The 17,798-nt window shown below is 47.4% G+C and overlaps 2 non-coding genes across 2 annotated transcripts; both read left to right on the forward strand.

Annotated features, from left to right (window-relative positions):
* On the forward strand, positions 1-91 carry trnar-ucu (transfer RNA arginine (anticodon UCU)). The gene is given in 2 exon segments: positions 1-37; positions 56-91. It is a non-coding gene; the product is annotated as a tRNA-Arg (tRNA).
* A 16,615-nt stretch (positions 92-16,706) lies between these two features.
* On the forward strand, positions 16,707-16,778 carry trnat-cgu (transfer RNA threonine (anticodon CGU)). The gene has a single exon. It is a non-coding gene; the product is annotated as a tRNA-Thr (tRNA).
* Positions 16,779-17,798: the final 1,020 nt, after the last annotated feature.

The following is a 17,798-nucleotide window of genomic DNA, read 5'->3' on the forward strand; positions in this document are numbered from 1 at the left end:
GGCTCTGTGGCGCAATGGATAGCGTGTTGGACTTCTAAATAATGATAAAGAAGGCATTCAAAGGTTGTGGATTCAAATCCCACCAGAGTCAGATTTTGGACCAGAGACAGAAGAGCACAACGGAACAGAGTAAACAAGTGTGTCAAAAGCACCGACTCAGAGACAGAGCGAGAGAGGTGGAGCACGGCAGGAGCGGAGCAGGGGTAAAAAAAATCAAGGGGTGACATCACAATGGAGAGTGAGAGCAGGGAAACAGAGAGCCGCTGGGGTGAGGATACAGGATTTGGTTCTTTCTTCGGTGCAGTGGAAGGAGCTGTTTGGTGAGGATCTGGTAAGCTGTGACATCACAGGCAAGCAGGTAGTTGATTGGTTTGGAAGAACCGACCTGCTTGATGCGCATCTGTTAAGTGATTAAGGTCCATTTTAGTCCTAATGTTTAAAATAGTAAACAAACTAGTAGTAAGCTTAATAAAATATACAATAAAATAAACAATTGAATAAAATAATTAAGTAGTTAATTGAAACACGTTAAGGATGACAGGACAGGTGATGTGTCACAGCTGCAGCATGTGGGAGCTCCTGGATGCCAGTGTGATCCAGAGCAAACACATCTGCAGCAAGTGTAGTATCTGTTCTTATCAGTGCTTATTTGATTGAGAAGAGACCATGATCATTGCCTTTTGATCCTGGGGGAACTTTGAGTAAAATGGCTATAACCAATTTTCGAGTTTCGGGCCAGGGAGTGCGCAACACTGTTCGGGTGGTCGTGAAGGACAAGGAAGGAGATGCACCAGTCGATCGCACCTTCTTCATCAAGAAATTTCTCTTCGATTGCTGCGGATTTCAAGCGACGGACGTCTTCTGCCTGCAGGATTTCCCCAGCAGTGGATACTTCGACGTGACGTTCCGGAACGTGGCGGGATGCATCAAGTTTCTGAAGGCGTTCAAGGTGAAAGGGGACCGGGCGCCACTGTCGATCCTCACAGCGGAGCCGCTCTTCACGCTTCCGTCACAACGGTACCGGGTGGTGACGATTCACCTCTACAACCACCATGTTCCGGTGGTGGATGTACTCACCTTTCTCGCCAGGTACGTCGAGGTGGCCGGCAGCAGCACTGATGTCAAGGACCCCTTTGGGATCTGGACCAGCAAGCGGCAGGTCAAGGTGACCTTGAAGGTAGATCCCAGTGGAGCCATCAGCCACCCTCCCTCCAGCTTCGCTATCGGGGGAAGTCGAGGCTTCTTGGTCTACGCTGGGCAGCCCAGAGTTTGCCGCACCTGTGGCAAATCTGGTCACATGGCAGCCAACTGCAGCACGGTTGTTTGCAAGAACTTCAAGGAGGAAGGCCATCAGACCAAGGACTGTAAGCAGATGAAGTGTTGCAACTTGTGCGGTGCGGCAGGCCATCTCTACAAGACCTGCCCCAAACGTTGCCTCAGCTATGCTCAGGCGGCAAGGTCCAAGGAAAGGCCGGGAGAAGGTTCGACGAAGGCGTCCGCTGTTCGAAAGGAGATCAGCAACCTTCTCCACAGCGAGGAACTTCAACCTGAGAAGGAAGGGGAGGCAGCTGAAACCAACGATCCAGCACCTATCCAGCGCCCGGAAACCCCTCCTCCACAGACAGAATCAATGGAGGAGGAGGCAGCAGATGGACAAACAGGTCAGTGGCAAGTGGTCCAGAGGAAATCCACAAAGAAAAAACATCCCAAAGCCACCACCCAAACCAGTGGCAAGAGGAGGCTCTCTTCTGAATCAGACTGCAACAACTCCTCTTCACTGGACGGGGAAATGCTGGAGCGACAGCCCCTTCAAAAGAGGCGGCAGAACTCCGAGATGGATGATAGAGCATCCCAGCCCCCGGGCACTGGAAGCTGTGATGGGCCCGGCGTGCCTCAACCCCAATGCCCCACACGTAACGACGTGGCCAACGCATCTCAGCTCCGGGACACCGGGAGCAAAGACACGTCTGGCGCAACTGAGCTCCTGGAGACCGGGAGCTGTGATGTTTTCGAGGAGGAACAGATGGAAGCAGCTGAGGACAACCCAATCCTCTCTGCCTACAAGACCCCACCCCGATGTCACCCGAGCGGCACAAACCCGACATGAAAAATCAGGAGGGGTTTCTGAGCCCAACCAACGTGAAACTGCTTGCGCATACGATGGGTATGCAGGAACATCCCGAAGGGGAAGGACTGGGACTAGCGAGGACAAATGGTATGGGAAGCAACAACTAATTTTTAGTAAAAAATGGGTGTACGAATTGCTTCCATTAATGTGCGTCGCATTAAATCTACTACGCGATGTGTTTCAACCTTGGATTACCTTGCCAAGGTCAAAGCTGACCTACTGTTTCTGCAGGAGTGTGGAATACCACACCTCAGCACCTACAGGCAGTGGTCGCGATGGTGGTCCCATGGGCCATCGATCTGGTCGGGGGGTAATGACTGCCGTTCCTCCGGCCTGGGTATTCTGCTGCGGGGAGGTAACTTCACCATCTCCGAAGTTAAGGAGGTGGTGGGCGGCCGCCTCCTCGTAGCAGACGTGATGTACAACAACGCTCCGCTCCGGTTGATCAACGTGTACGCCCCGGTACAACGCAGCGAGCGGCTGACCGTCTTCCAGCAGCTCCCACTGCTGCTGGCGACGTCCAGGCCGGTCATCCTAGGCGGTGACTTCAACTGCATCATCGATGCGGCTGGACGATCCGGCAGTGACGACAGCAAACTGGACGCTACGTCCAGATTCCTAATAGAAACAGTTAAAGATGCCAAACTGCACGACGTCTTCAGCAAACCTGCAGACGGAGCGCAGCGCAGATACACATGGTCAAGATCGGACGGGTCTGCCCGTTCCAGGATTGACTTCCTGTTTGTGTCCCGTGCTGTCACGGTCGGATCCACCGACGTCAAGCCGGTGTTCTTCTCCGACCACTGCCTCTTACTGGCCGACTGTCACTTGCAGGACGACCAGCGGGTTGGCAGAGGGACGTGGAAGCTCAATGCGACACTGCTGACCCCAGAGAACGTTGAGGAACTCAAAAGGGATTACAAAGGTTGGAGGACCGTGAAACCCCTCTTTGAGTCTCCAGTTCACTGGTGGGAAGCGATTAAGGAGAACATCAAGAGGTTCTTCATCCACAAAGGTGCTCAGAAGGCGAGAGAGAGACAGAGGGAAGTGTCCCGACTGGAGAAAATTATGCAATATCTACTCCGGTTGCAGTCAATGGGGTTCGAGGTCAAGGAGGACCTCCAAGAGGTGAAGAGCCAGCAGGCCTCGTTCTTTGTCAAGGAGGCCTCCAAGATCATCTTCCGGTCCAGAGTCCGCTCCATCGAGCAGGATGAGACGTGCTCGCGTTACTTCTTCCAAAAGGTACACAGAGAGAGCTCTGTTATCAGCAGCCTGAAGGAAGAAGATGGCTCGGTAACGTCTTCGCAGTCCGATTTACTAAGGATCAGCAAATCCTTTTATGCTGGGCTGTATAACGCGAAGCCCACAGACAGCAGAGCCTCCCAGTCCTTCCTGTCATCTATCACAGAGGTCTTAGATGACAGCAGGAGGGAGAGAGTGGACAAGCCGCTAACTCTGGACGAGCTGACAAAGGCCGTCGAGTCTTTCGAGACGAATAAAACTCCCGGGAGCGACGGCTTACCGGTCGAGTTGCACTCGGCCCTGTGGGACTGGGTCGGCCCGGACCTGCTGGAAGTATACGAGAGTATGCTCCTGGCCGGCAGCATGTCAGAATCCATGAGAAAAAGCATCATCACCCTCATTTACAAGCAGAAGGGGGAGAGGGCAGAAATCAGAAATTGGCGGCCCATCTCACTGCTTAATGTTGATTACAAGATTCTGTCCAAAGTCATAGCCAGTCGAGTCAAGTCTACTCTGGAGTTGGTGATTCACCCCGATCAGACCTGTACTGTACCCGGCAGGAAGATCTCTGATAGTCTCCCGCTACTCAAGGAAACGATCGCCTACGTACGGGACAGGAGGGTGGACACCTGCCTCATCAGCCTGGACCAGGAGAAGGCTTTTGACAGGATATCGCACACCTGCATGATGGACGTGCTTTCCAAAAAGGGGTTTGGGGAGAGAATCTGTAATTGGATCCAACTGCTCTACACAAACATCAGTAGCGCAGTCTCAATCAACGGGTGGGAATCTGAAAGTTTCCCGATCAAATCTGGAGTCAGACAGGGCTGCCCTCTGTCCCTGGTCTTGTTTGTTTGCTGTATTGAACCCGTTGCTGAGTATATTAGGAAGGATGCGAGCATAAGAGGGGTGACAATCCCAGGCAGCAGAGGCACTCAGGTCAAAACCTCCCTGTACATGGATGACGTCGCCGTTTTCTGCTCGGATCCGCTGTCCGTGCGCAGACTGATGAGTATCTGCGACCAGTTCGAACTGGCCTCGGGAGCCAAAGTTAACCATGGCAAGAGCGAGGCCATGTTCTTTGGCAACTGGGCTGACCGATCCTTTGTCCCCTTCACCGTCAGGTCAGACTACCTGAAGGTGCTGGGGATATGGTTCGGAAGGGCCGGGGCGTGCACCAAAACATGGGAGGAGCGAGTAGCCAAGGTACGACAAAAGTTGGGCATGTGGGGGCAGCGATCCCTCTCCATTGTGGGTAAGAACCTGGTCATCGGGTGCGAGGCGCTCACGTTGTTGCTCTACGTGGCGCAGGTCTGGCCCATACCCCACTCCTGCGCCGTGGCAGTCACCCGAGCCATTTTCTGCTTCATCTGGGGATCTAAAATGGACCGGGTCCGGAGGGACACGATGTTCAAATCTCTGGACAAGGGCGGGAAAAATGTACCCAACGTGGCCCTCATCCTGATGACCACCTTCGTGTGCGGCTGCATCAAGCTGTGTGTAGATCCCCAGTACGCAAACTCCAAGTGTCACTACGTGCTGAGATTCTATCTGTCCCCGGTGTTGCGAAGGATGGGCCCGGTCACATTGCCGCGGAACGCTCCATGCAGTTGGGAGGTGCCGTACCACCTATCCTTCGTGGAGCAGTTTCTGCGGGAAAACACCTTTGACCACCGGTCCATCAGGCAGTGGTCTGCACGGAATGTCCTCAAGGCCCGACGGGAAAAGGAAACGGTGGATCATGTCGGCTGGTTCCCCGAGCAGATCGTCAAAGTCATTTGGTGGAATGCCTCATCACCAGAACTTTCAAACAAGCACCAAGACGTAGCTTGGCTGGTGGTGAGAAGGGCCCTCCCCGTCAGATCCTTCACGCACACCCGAAGTCTCGCCCCCTCCGCACTGTGCCCCCTCATTGGCTGTGGTGGGGAAGATACGGTCGCCCACCTCCTCCTGGAATGTGCCTTTGCAAAGCAGGTGTGGAAAGAGATGCAGTGGTTTTTGTCAAGGTTCATCCCAAGCAGCTCTGTAACACAGGAGTCTGTGCTCGACGGGCTGTTCCCAGGGACGCACACCGAGACAAACATCAACTGCTGCTGGAGGACTATCAATTCGGTGAAAGACGCCCTTTGGTCTGCCCGAAACTTGCTGGCCTTCCAGCGCAAAGAGTTGTCCACCACCGAATGTTGCAGACTGGCGCATTCCAAGGTCCAGGACTACGTGCTGAGGGACGCACTAAAGCTTGGGGCAGCCGCAGCAAAGGCTCAATGGGGAAAGACCACAGTGTAAGGTTCCCCCACCAAGCTGGACTGAGGGGCTGGATCCATGGGAAACCCCTCGAACTGTATCGTTAATATTCTCAATTGCTGTAAATGTAAAACTGTAATTGACATGACAAATGTGAAACGGAAGGGTTGGGAAGAAACTCATGACAGTATTGAAGGAAACTGATCTCCCTTGCAATGTTTGTATTTTTTGATGCTGTTTTAAACTGTTTGGCAATGTAATTGTTACAGGTTTTTATGAATAAAGTATATTTTGGCAATAAAAAAAAAGTTTGCGGCTCAAAGAGTGAGAAAAAAGGAATGTAGTGGCAGTAGGGGACAGTATAGTAAGGTGGATTGACACTGTTCTCTGCAGCAAAGAGCAAGAGTCCAGACGGCTGTGTTGCCTGCCGGTGCCAGGATTCAGGACATTTGCTCAGGGCTGGAGAGAAACATACAATGGGAGGGGGAGGATCCAGTCGTCGTGGTCCATGTCGGTACCAATGACATAGGCAGGACAAGGTTAGAGGTTCTGCAAAGTCAGTATGAGGAACTAGGCAGCAAATTAAGTAGCAGAACCTCAAAGTTAATCATCTCTGGATTATTACCTGAGCCATGTGCAAATTGGCATAGGACAAATAAGATTAGAGAAATCAATGCGTGGCTCAAAGACTGGTGTGGTAGTAGTGGGTTCTGGTTCGTGGGACATTGGCACCAGTACTGGGGAAAGTGGTGGCTGTACCGTTGGGATGGTCTCCACCTGAACCGTGCTGGTGCCGGTGTTCTAGCGAGCCACATAACGAGGGAAGTAGAGACAGTTTTCAACTGAATAGTGGGGGCAAGGGATCAAATTTGGGAAGATATGGTGAATCAAGGAGGAGAGACAAGGCAAGAGAGAAAGGTATAAATATGGGAAATGATAAACAGACTGTGACAGGAAGGGACAGAGCAGACAAATCTAAGAGTAAATCAACAGATAAGGCTGGAGGTTACAAAAATAATAAAAGGACAAAACTAAATGCTCTGTATCTGAATGCATGGAGCATTCGAAACAAAACAGATGAACTGAGAGCACAAATGGAATAAATAAGTACGATCTGATAGTCATTACAGAGATCTGGCTGCAGGGCGTCATCGATTGGGATGTTAATATTGGAGGTTCCATGGCATTTAGGAAGGACAGGAAGCTTGGAAAAGGTGGTGGGGTAACTCTGTTAATTAATGATGGTATTAGCGCAATAGAGAGGGATGACCTAAGTTCAGGAGATCACGATGTAGAAGCAGTTTGAGTTGAGATGAGAAATAATACAGGCAAGAAGTCACTGTGGGAGTGGTGTACAGGCCACCTAACATTAACCACACTGCAGGATGGGGTATAAAAAAAGAAATAATGGCAGCTTGTCAGAAAGGTACAGCAATAATTATGGTGGATTTTGATATCCATTTAGACTGGAAAATTCTGATGGGCAGAGGTAGCCTAGATGAGGAGTCCACAGAATGTTTTTGGGATAATTTCTTGGAAAAATAAGTTCTGGAGCCAACCTGAGAGCAGGCTATACTAGACCTGACATTGTGCAATGAGATAGGATTAATTAATGTCCTCATAGTTAAGGTGCCCCTAGGTAGTAGCGATCATAACATGTTTGAATTTTACATTCAGTTTGAGGGAGAGAAGAGTGGGTCCCAGACTAGTATTTTAAACTTAAATAAGGGCAATTATAAGGGCATGAAAGCAGAGCTAGCTAAAGTGAACTGGCAAATTAGGTTAAGGGATAGGTCAATCGAGATGCAGTGGCAGACATTTAAGGAAAATTTCAGAATACACAGAATAGATACATTTCAACGAGAAAGAAAAATTCCAAAGGTGGGACTCACCATCCATGTTTAATGAAAACAGTTAAAGATACTATCAAACTTAAAGAAAATGCCTATAATTGTGCAAAGGTGGGAGACAGGTCAGAAGATTGGACAGAATATAAAAAACAGCAAAGAATGACTAAAAGATTGATAAGGAAGGTAAAATTAGAGTACGAGTGAAAGCTAGCAAGAAATATAAAGACAACTAGTAAGAGTTTGGATAGATATTTTAAAAAGAAAAGAGTTAACAAAGTGAGTGTTGGTCCTATGGAAAGTGTGTCTGGGGAATTAATAATGGATAATTAAGAGATGGCAGATGAATTGAACAGATATTTTGGATTGGTCTTCACTATTGAGGATACAAATAACATCCCAGTATTAGCTGCAAGTCAGGAAATGGAAGGGAGGGAGGAACTCAAGAAAATTACAATCACCAGGGAAGTGGTACTAAACAAATTGTTGGAGCTGCGGGCTGACAAGTCGCCAGGTCCTGAAGTGGCTAGTGAGATAGTTGATGCGCTGGTTTAATTTTCCAAAATTCCCTCGCTTCGGGAAGGTTCTGTTAGATTGGAAAGTAGCGAATGTAATTCATTTATTCAAAAAGGGAGGGAGACAGAAAGCAGGAAACGACAGGCCGGTTAGCTTAACATCTGTCTTAGGGAAAATGTTAGGAGCGATTACTGAAGATGTTATAGCAGGGCATTTAGAAAACATTAAGGTAACCAGGCAGAGTCAACATGGTTTTGTGAAAGGGAAATCATGTTTAACCAATTTATTGGAGTTCTTTGAGGGAGTTACATGTGCTGTGGATAAAGGGGAACCGGTGGATGTATTGTACTTCGATTTCCAGAATGATAAGGTGACATATCAAAGGTTATTGCAGAAAATAAAAGCTCATGGTGTCAGGGGTAACATATTGGCATGGATCGAAGATTGGCTAGCGAACAGGAAACAGAGAGTCAGCATAAATGGGTCATTTTCTGGTTGGCAAGAAGTAACGAGTGGTCCACAGGGATCTGTGCTGGGGCCTCAACCTTCTACAATTCTCGAAATGACTTTGATGAAGCGACCAAAAGTATGGTTGCTAAATTTGCTGATGACAAAGATAGGTCGGAAAGTAGGTTGTGAAGAGGACATAAGGGGGCTACAATGGGATATAGATAGGTTAAGTGACTGGGCAAAGACCTGGCAAATGGAGTATAATGTGGGAAAGTGGGAAATTGTCCACTTTGGCAGGAATAATAAAAAAGCATATTATCTAAATGGTGAGAGATTGCAGAGATCTGAGATGCAGAGGGATCTGGGTGTCCTAGTGCACGAATCGCAAAAGGTTAGTCTGCAGATACAGCACGTAATTAGGAAAGCTAATAGAATGTTATCATTTATCGCCAGGGGAATTGAATACAATAGTAGGGAGGTTAAGCTTCAGCTATATAGGGCATTGGTGAGACCTCTTCTGCAATACTGAGTACTGTACTGGTCTCCTTATTTATGGAAGGATGTAAATACATTGGAGGTAGTACAGAGAAGGTTTACTAGACTAATACATGGAATGGGTGGGCTGTCTTACGAGGAAAGATTGGACAGGCTAGGTTCGCATCCACTAGAGTTTAGAAGAGAAAGAGGCGACATGATTGCAACATACAAGATCCTGAGGGGTTTTGACAGGGTGGATGTGGAAAGGATGTTTCCCCTTGTGGGAGAATCTAGAGCTAGGGGTCACTGTTTAAAAATAAGGGGTCACCCATTTAAGACAGAGATGAGGAGCAATTTTCCCCCTCAGAGGGTCGTGAGTCCTTGGAATTTTCTTCCTCAAAAGGCGGTGGAAGCAGAGTCTTTGAATATTTTTAAGGGAGAGATGGATGGATTCTTTATCTGCAAGGGGGTGAAAGGTTATCGGAGGCAGATGTAAATGTGGAGTAATCAGTTCAGCCATGAGCTTATTGCATGGTGAAGCAGGCTCGAAGGGACGAGTGGCCCACTCCTGCTCCTAATTCGTATGTTCATATGTAAAGACAATGTAGAGTGGTCTGTACTGTTCACAGTACTTCTCCTGTAACTGCCGAAGTGAGACAATCATGTCGACTGTCGATCTACCAGCTCTGAAGCTGCACTGAGACTCAGGATAGATGTGTGATGCCAGGGTCTGCAATCTGGTCAGAGCAATGCGAGCAAAGACCTTCCCCACAATACTTAGCAAGGAGATGCCTCGCTATTTGCTGCAGTCACTGCGATTCCCCCTTATTGTTGTACAAGGTGACAATGTTTGCATCACGCATGTTTTGAGGTGCAGATCTTTCCTTCCAACAGAGACACAGAAGTTCATGGAGATGCTGCAGTAGAGCCGCTTTTCCACTTTTGATGATTCCAGGTGGAATACCATCATTTCCCGGGGCTTTACCACTGGCAAGATGGTCAATGGCTTTGTTGAGCTCCACTATGGTGGGGTCACTGTCCAGCTCCTCCATGACAGGGAAGTCTGGAATGGCACTGAGAGCCACTTCAATGACAATATTCTCCGTTATGTAGAGTTTAAGGTAATGCTCCACTCACCTTTCCATCTGCTTGGTAACAGATGATTCCACTTTGACACCGCACTGAGACCTTGAGCATTGTTGTCTGAAAGAGCCTGATCGAGGATGTTGAGGAACTCCTGGGTCCTTTCTGGATCAGTGGTTCGTCAAGTGTTGATCTGAGGACGACGTTCTTCTTGGATGGATGAGGCTTCCTTGGCTGAAGCCTGACCTTGTTACACACCAGGGAGTGGTCAGTGTCACAGTCAGCGCTGTGATAGCTGTGAGTGATGAGGACACTGCTGAGGGTGGTATGTCTGGTGATGATAAGGTCTAGCTGGTGCCAGTGGTGTGATCTCAGATGTCTCCAGGACACCCTGTGGCACAGCTTGACCTGGAAGTAGCTGTTCATCACACAGAATCCATGGTGACAGCATAGCTCCAGCAACCTCTGTCCATTTTCATTCATCTTGCCAATCCCCAGGTGCTCTATGATCGTTGGCCAAGCTGTAGTCAGTACCCAAGCTTGCGTTGAAGTCTCCTAGAAGGTACAGTCCCTTAGTGCTGGGAATTCTACTGATGGCAGTATCAAGTGTCACATAGAATTGATCCTTGACATCTGGGGTGGAGGTGAGTGTCGGGACATAGATGCACATGAGATTAACTGGGCCCACGCTTGTTGACAAGTGAAGAGTAAGAAGTCTCTCTGAGCCTACTGTGGGTTGTTCACTCATCTCAAGTGGCGTGTTTTTTACTGTGAAAACCACTCCATGCTCACGAGTTGCCTCTTGGGCTTTCCCCTGCCAGAAGAAGGTGTAGTGTTTCTCTTTGACGGATCCACTTTGAACGAGTCTAGTTTCTTGCAGCTCAGCAATGTCCACATTGAGCCTTGTGAGTTCCTCGTCGATCACAGCTGTCTTGTGTGTGTCATCAACCTGCAGAAGGTTGTCAGTAAGGCCAGGACACATGGTCCTGACATTCCAGCTTGTGATGCAAAGGACTGGTGTCTTCTTTGTTGAGCTTGTTTTTCTTGGTGCATTGATTATCGATCCGCCTGTTGAGAGATGACTCTCTAAGCTCCAAGCACCCATTGAAGCAAGCAGGTCGTTGCTTCACAGCACCTAACTGACTGGGGGCTGCCCAGCTTGGAGTGGGTGGTAGCTATCCAATGAGATGCGATGATCTCTTCAACTGTCAGAAGTAACCCCTGGTGCTCATACTCTGCACCAATTGAGTGAGAGCTTATAATCGGTAACCGTTTCTTCCCGTGTTGTGCTAATGTTTAAGCACAAATAGTGTCCTCGACACGGCACATTAGTACTGAACACAAAATGGCTCCTTTGGTCATGTGTTAATTATAAAATGGCTTTCTTGACCTTGTTAGTTATTACAATGGAAACATTATAAAAATGGTCAAATTAAACTAAGATCGAACTACCCAAGCTTACCTGCATCCTCCAGTCCTCTGGCAACATTCCCATATTTAAGGAGGATTGAAAGATTGTGGTTCGAGTCTCTGATATTTCCACCCTTACTTCCCTCAGCAACCCAGGATGCAGCCCATTCAAACTGGGTGACTTTTCTACTGTGAGTGCTGCCAACCTTGTAATTGTCTCCTCTTTATCTATTTTCATCCTGTCCAATTTCTTCACTTCCTCCTCCTTTACTGTGACATTTGCAGCATCCGCTTATTTTGTGATACTTAATTAGTGCCTCAGCCACACCCTCTGCCTCCATAGGATCTCCTAATTGACCCACCCTTTCATTGACTGTCCATATGTTGGTAAAAGATTTCAGTGTTCCCAGTTATGTGACCTGCTAATCTTTTCTCATACATTCTCTTGCTGATCTCATTTCCTTTTTCAGGCTCTCCTCTGCACTTTCTGTATTCTGCTTGTTTCTTTACTGCATATGAATCCTCACATGAATGATTTTTGAACTATTTTGTTGAAGGATTGAGTTTTGTAAATTTCTCCCTAGCTCCCCTCATGGTCAGGCAGAAAGTTTAACTGCTGTGTTTTCAAACAGCAACAGCTTTATTTGAAAAGCCATTGGGACAGGATTCCGGGTTTTAATCCAGTCACAAATCTGGTTCTGATGTCTTGTGGCTCCAGCTGTCACATGACCTGTAAGAGGATGACCTCATCATTGGCCCAGTCATGGAGCTGTGGGTTGATGTTTAAATTGTTGCAAAATAATTTTCCAGAAGGACAATCAAAATGAATCGATATATAAAAGGTAGATTTTGTGAATTTGTGCTCCCAGTGGAAATCCCTGCAGAGTCTGCTGGTTTTCATATCCCCAATTCCCCACAGGAAGCTCTGTGTCGGAATCTGTATTCATTATATCAATATTATACAGAATCATTTCATGGGAGACCCCAGTGTGAATTGTAGACAGGTGGTTCAGTTTTAACTTTCAAATTAACACAGAAGCAAAATACTGAAGATGCTGGAAATCTGAAATAAAAACAGAAAATGCTGGAAATACTCAGCAGGTCTGGCAGCATCTGTGGAGAGAGAAACAGAGTTAACGTTTGTGGTCTGTGACCTTTCATCAGAACTGGGCTGAAATTGTCTGAGGGCCAAGTGGCCTCTTTCTGTGCCTTAAACTTTCAATGAGTCTAAGATTCTATGAGATTGTGGAATCAATTTCAGGGTCGATGACATTGCACTCTGTAAGGATAGGAAGATGGAGATTATTAAGTACAGTGCAAGAATATAGATGCTTTTACATTATTTTAATCAAAATTGATTCAAACTTTGTGTTCACGAATCCTAGCTTTTGATCACATTGACACTGATAACAATGGAAAAAGCAAGACTTGCATTTCACGACCACAGGACATTGCAAAGCCTTTTCCAGCCAATGAAGGACTTTCCAAGTGTAGTCACTGTAGTCATGTAGGAAACATGGTGGCCAATGTGCGCACAGCAAGCTCCCAGAAACAACAACGTGATAAAAACGAGATAATCTGTTTTGAAGTGATGTTGATTCAGGGTTAAACAATGACCAGCATCCCAGAAATAATTCCCCTTCTATTCTCTGAAATAGTGCCATGGTACCTTTAACATCCACGTGAGAGGGCAGAGGGATCCTCAGTTTTCTGTCTCACCTGAAAAACAGCATTTCTGATAGTGCAGCACTGCCTTAGTACGGTACTGGAGTGTCAGCAATTTTTAAAGGGCTGTTAGTCCTTTTGGAAAATATTTGAAGGAAGATTAAATTAAATGAAATAAACACATTGCTTTTGCCTCTCTCCCATTCCCCCAATAACAGTTACATTAATTATTTGCCCTTCCCTCCCAAAACCTACCTTTACCATCTGACCTTCCGCCCAAAACTGCACAAACTGTAAACTATAACCCTTCCCACCATCCCCTACACGCATGACATTAATTTGACTCCGTCCCCCCACCCCCACACTGAGAAACTTACCTTCTCCCCCCTCCCCACCAGTGTTGCACCTCATTTGCCCGGGTGGGGCTCCGAAGGCACGGCAGTGCCGTCCACTGGGCTGAAGATCGCAGCGGAACATCAGGAAGTGATGGGATAATAATTAATGCAGGTTTGTGGTCCCGTTGCCGAGCGGTGGAGGTCCCCCACAAGGCCTCGACGTCGCCGGCAATATCGAGCCAGGCCCTGCCGGCGTTGAGGTCCGTGGCGGGTCTCATCCGGGGCCATCTTCAGGCGGCCCCCACCCCACCCCCACCACAGATCTCGACGTCGAGGGCTCTATAGAATCCAGCCCATTGTTTCTGTCAATCTCAACTCCACAAGGATTTGCCTGTTAATTGTAGAAAAATTAAAGCTCTATAACCTTTTGATAAAAGGGTTCAAATCCATTTCCAAACAAATGATAGTTCTCATTGTATCTAGAACATGTTTTCTTACATACAAACATACCAATTAGGAGCAGGAGTAGACCACTCGGCCCCTCGAGCCTGCTCCACCATTCAATAAGATCATGGCTGATCTGATTGCAACCTCAACTCCACATTCCCACCTGCCCCCGATAACCTTTCACCCCCTTCTTTATCAAGAATCTATCTACCTCTATCTTAAAATATTTCAGAATTTCTGTCGTCCAGCAACTCTCATTTTATTTCCTGGATTTCACCTAAAAAATGTATTTCCACACTTTGGATATCGTGTACTTCATTAATGTTTTTGCTGTCTGGGGATTTCCCTTTAATTATATTCAGTGCTGGTATTTTACTGCCACACACTGACTGAAAGTGTCCCATCTTTCTGCAGGAAAAACACTCAGCTTCTTTGGCGAGGCAGTTTTCCCACTTGTGTCTCTCTCGGCCACACCTACTGCAATTGGTTGCAGCTACCACTAGATGCTCTTCCCGTCTTTCTTGTCTTTTACCACTAATTTTTCCTTTTGTTTTCTTAACAAATTCAATTGAGTCTGCAACTCTCGAGATCAGACTCTCCCTGTCCCCTCGAACAACGGATTGGTTAAACTTTCTAACCTCTGTTTGTCTGCTCAATTGAAACTCTTTCGTTAATGTGAGATCAGCCCTGGACTGTAGATGATCTGAAAGGGTGTTGTCTAATTCCCCGAACACAATCCTGTCTCCATTCAGCTCTTCTCTTATGTTGCCGTATTCACAAAAATCCGTGAGTTTGGACAAGTCATTGATAAATGAATGAATACTCTCCCCTTTCTGTTTTGTACGCTTATTAAATTCAAAATGATTCCTGACAATGCAGCAGCCAGCCGACGTCATCAGAGCGCTCCATGCTCGCACATGCACAAACAGTCTCCTGCGCTCTGAGATGCTGCGCATGCTCAGCCTACGTCTTCCAGGACGAAATGGCGCATGCGTGGGAAAACTCTCTCCCCCCTTTCAGCCACTCACTCCAGGCCGCTCGCTGCCCGCTCCTCGCTACCCTGCTCCCCCGCCCTCCGGCCGCTTGCTACCCCCCCCCACCCTCGCACTGCCCTCTCTCCGTCCACTCACGCCCCGCTTCCCCCCCACGTCCCTCCGGACACTAGCTCTAAGCCATGCTGCTTCCCTCCTCTCGGCCTCTCGCTCCAACATTCGATCATTCTTCACCGCACCACCCGATAAAGCAAGGCGAGCCTCGAGAGGTGATGGGGCAATGTTGGAGCGAGTGGCCGAGAGGAGGGAAGCGGCAGAGCCCATGGCCTGGAGTGTGAGCGGCCAGAGAGCAGGATGGGGGTGGTGGTGGGTGAAGCGGGGAGTGAGCAGTCAGAGAGTGGGATGGGGGGAAGCGGGGAATGATCGTCCGGAGAATGGGATGGCACTGTTTAGAGGGGATTTGAGGAAAAAATGTTTCAATTCGAGGGTGGTTGGAATCTGGAACACACTGCCTGAAGGAGTGGTAGAGGCAGGAACCCTCACAACATTTAAGAAGTATCTAGATGAGCACTCAAAACGCCACAGAATACAAGGCTACGGCCACGTGCTGGAAAATGGAATTAGAATAGATAGGTACTTGATGGCCGGCACGGACATGATGACCGAAGGGCCTGTTTCTGTGCTGTATAACTCTTTGACTCTATGAAACCTCACTGAATTACAGAGGGTGTGCTGCACTGTCAGAGGTGCTGTCCTTCTGATGAGACTTCAAACAGCGCAACGTTCTCCGAGAATCAACCAAAACATGTCCATTGTGTAGATATGTGCCATATTTGCTTATGAAACGACAGTCACTGCTCCGAAAATAATTCACTTTAGGTGAATTAAGATGACTTGGTACCAAATAACTGGCGAATGCACAAGAAGGAGCGGGGGACTGTTGGGGGTGGGACGGAGGCGGCGATGGCAACCTTTGAGGGGATTTTTGGGTCGAAGTTGTTTTCTGTGATAAATTGAGTAGACCCATCTTTAATCCTGGCAGCTGCCTGAATGTCACAGACAGTGACGTTTCAGTGGAAGATGCTGCATTTGCGCATGTGCTAGTACAGCGTCACCTGGTGGTTGCGTTGTCAGCAAATGCAGCGTTTTAACTTTGGCTCCACGATGACATTTTTTTCCTCAATTAAAATAGGTCTTCAGTGCCTTAATAACTTCTTCACATGTTGCCTTCTGTTCTTCATGAGCATGTTGCCTGCACACTCCCTTCATTGCAGACAATAGTGTACTGACCTGCTCCATGTCTGGCTTCTGCACGCGACCCGATGCAGTACGATACCTTGCAAACCTCTGGAACCAACTCGGCCACTCGTCGGCTTGGTTCAGTGCAGTGACCTTTTCAAAGGTGCAGGCAAAGATTTCTCCATCTTCGCTTTGGTTTACTGTGGCCCCCATATAATATTCTGATATCTGTCAAGGCGTAGTACAGAATTTATAAGAATCTGACGGTTAAAATAACCTGAGTTTACTCTACACATCTTGCATTGAAGGTTTCATCGACAACTCTCCATGAGGTGCCGTACAGATTATATTACATCACTTCCTGTGATGATGCACATAGTCTATTTATATAATCTGCCCAGTAACAACCCAATGTCCACTCTTATATTATTGTACAGATGTGAGAAAAGCTGAGGATGGGAATGGAACGTCTCAATGAAGATTTCATGATGCTGATGATGTAAATGAGGCTGATCTGTTACCCATTCCACAATCCCTCTTTATTTCTGTGCATGTTTCTCGATGCTGTTTCAACCAAATTGAAAAAGAATCACAAATCCTCCTCTGGAGCCTCAGATGTTCATTAACAAAAGGCATGGTGGCCAAGTGGTAAGGTGTCAGTCTCGTAGACTGAAAGTCACGGGTTCAATCCCCGTTTGTGCCTTTTGATTAGTTTCTCACTTCAAATGTGATGTTTCCACAAAAGATGTGCGTTGCATTTGTTTTGGCCATCTGGAAATCAGTGTCATGTTACACTTTATCCTGGACACGGGGAAGAACGTGAGGAGTAGCCACATGGTTCCTCCAGCCTTCTCTGCCATTGATAGAGTGAAAATATCTGAGGTCCAAGCACTGAACCTTATTACTGTGTATATGCCGGATATTGAACAGAGCTATTCTATTAATCCCACATCCCACACTCCTGTCCTTTCCCCCATTGCCCTGTTAGATTTTCCATGTCAGGTATATATCCAAATCCATTTAGAGTTAACATTGAATCTGCTTCCACTGACCTTTCAGGATTGCATTCCAGACCAGAACAACACACTGCTGAAAAAACAATCTCCTCATCACAACTCGAATTCTTTTGTCAATTACTTTAAATGTGTTTCCTCTGGTTACTGACCCTTCTGTCACTGGCAACACTTTCTCCTTCTTCACTCTATCAAAACTCTTTAGGATTTGCATTTCCTGCTGCCTTTGCTGATATAACAAGGCTGAGCACACATCACTAAATGGAATATGATTGGCTCTGAATCATATTTATCCTTCCTGTCAATCTGATGTGGACCTTGTATTTTCCCGGAACCAAACAACCTGAGCAACAAGTGTGGGTTCCAGTGATTCCCACCGCTCTGAGAGAGAGAGGATGTGATAATGAGCCAGATAGAAGAAAGGAGTGAGATAGAGAGTAAAATAGCCCTGGTCTTTCTACTAACCCCCGGCCCCCTACTTAAAATGGCATCATTTTCTCCTGCCTCTCCACATTCTAATCCATTGATTAATGCAATTCTTTCATCTGGAACATAGAACATAGAACAGTACAGCACAGTGCAGGCCCGTCGGCCCACGATGTTGTGCCGAACCTTTAACCTACTCTAAGATCAAACTACCTACATACGCTTCATTCAAGCATCATCCATGTACCTATCCAAGAGTCGCTTAAATGGCCCTAATGTATCTG

This window comes from Heterodontus francisci, unplaced genomic scaffold (assembly GCF_036365525.1).
Source record: "Heterodontus francisci isolate sHetFra1 unplaced genomic scaffold, sHetFra1.hap1 HAP1_SCAFFOLD_51_2, whole genome shotgun sequence".
NCBI classification, from domain to species: Eukaryota; Metazoa; Chordata; class Chondrichthyes; order Heterodontiformes; family Heterodontidae; genus Heterodontus; species Heterodontus francisci.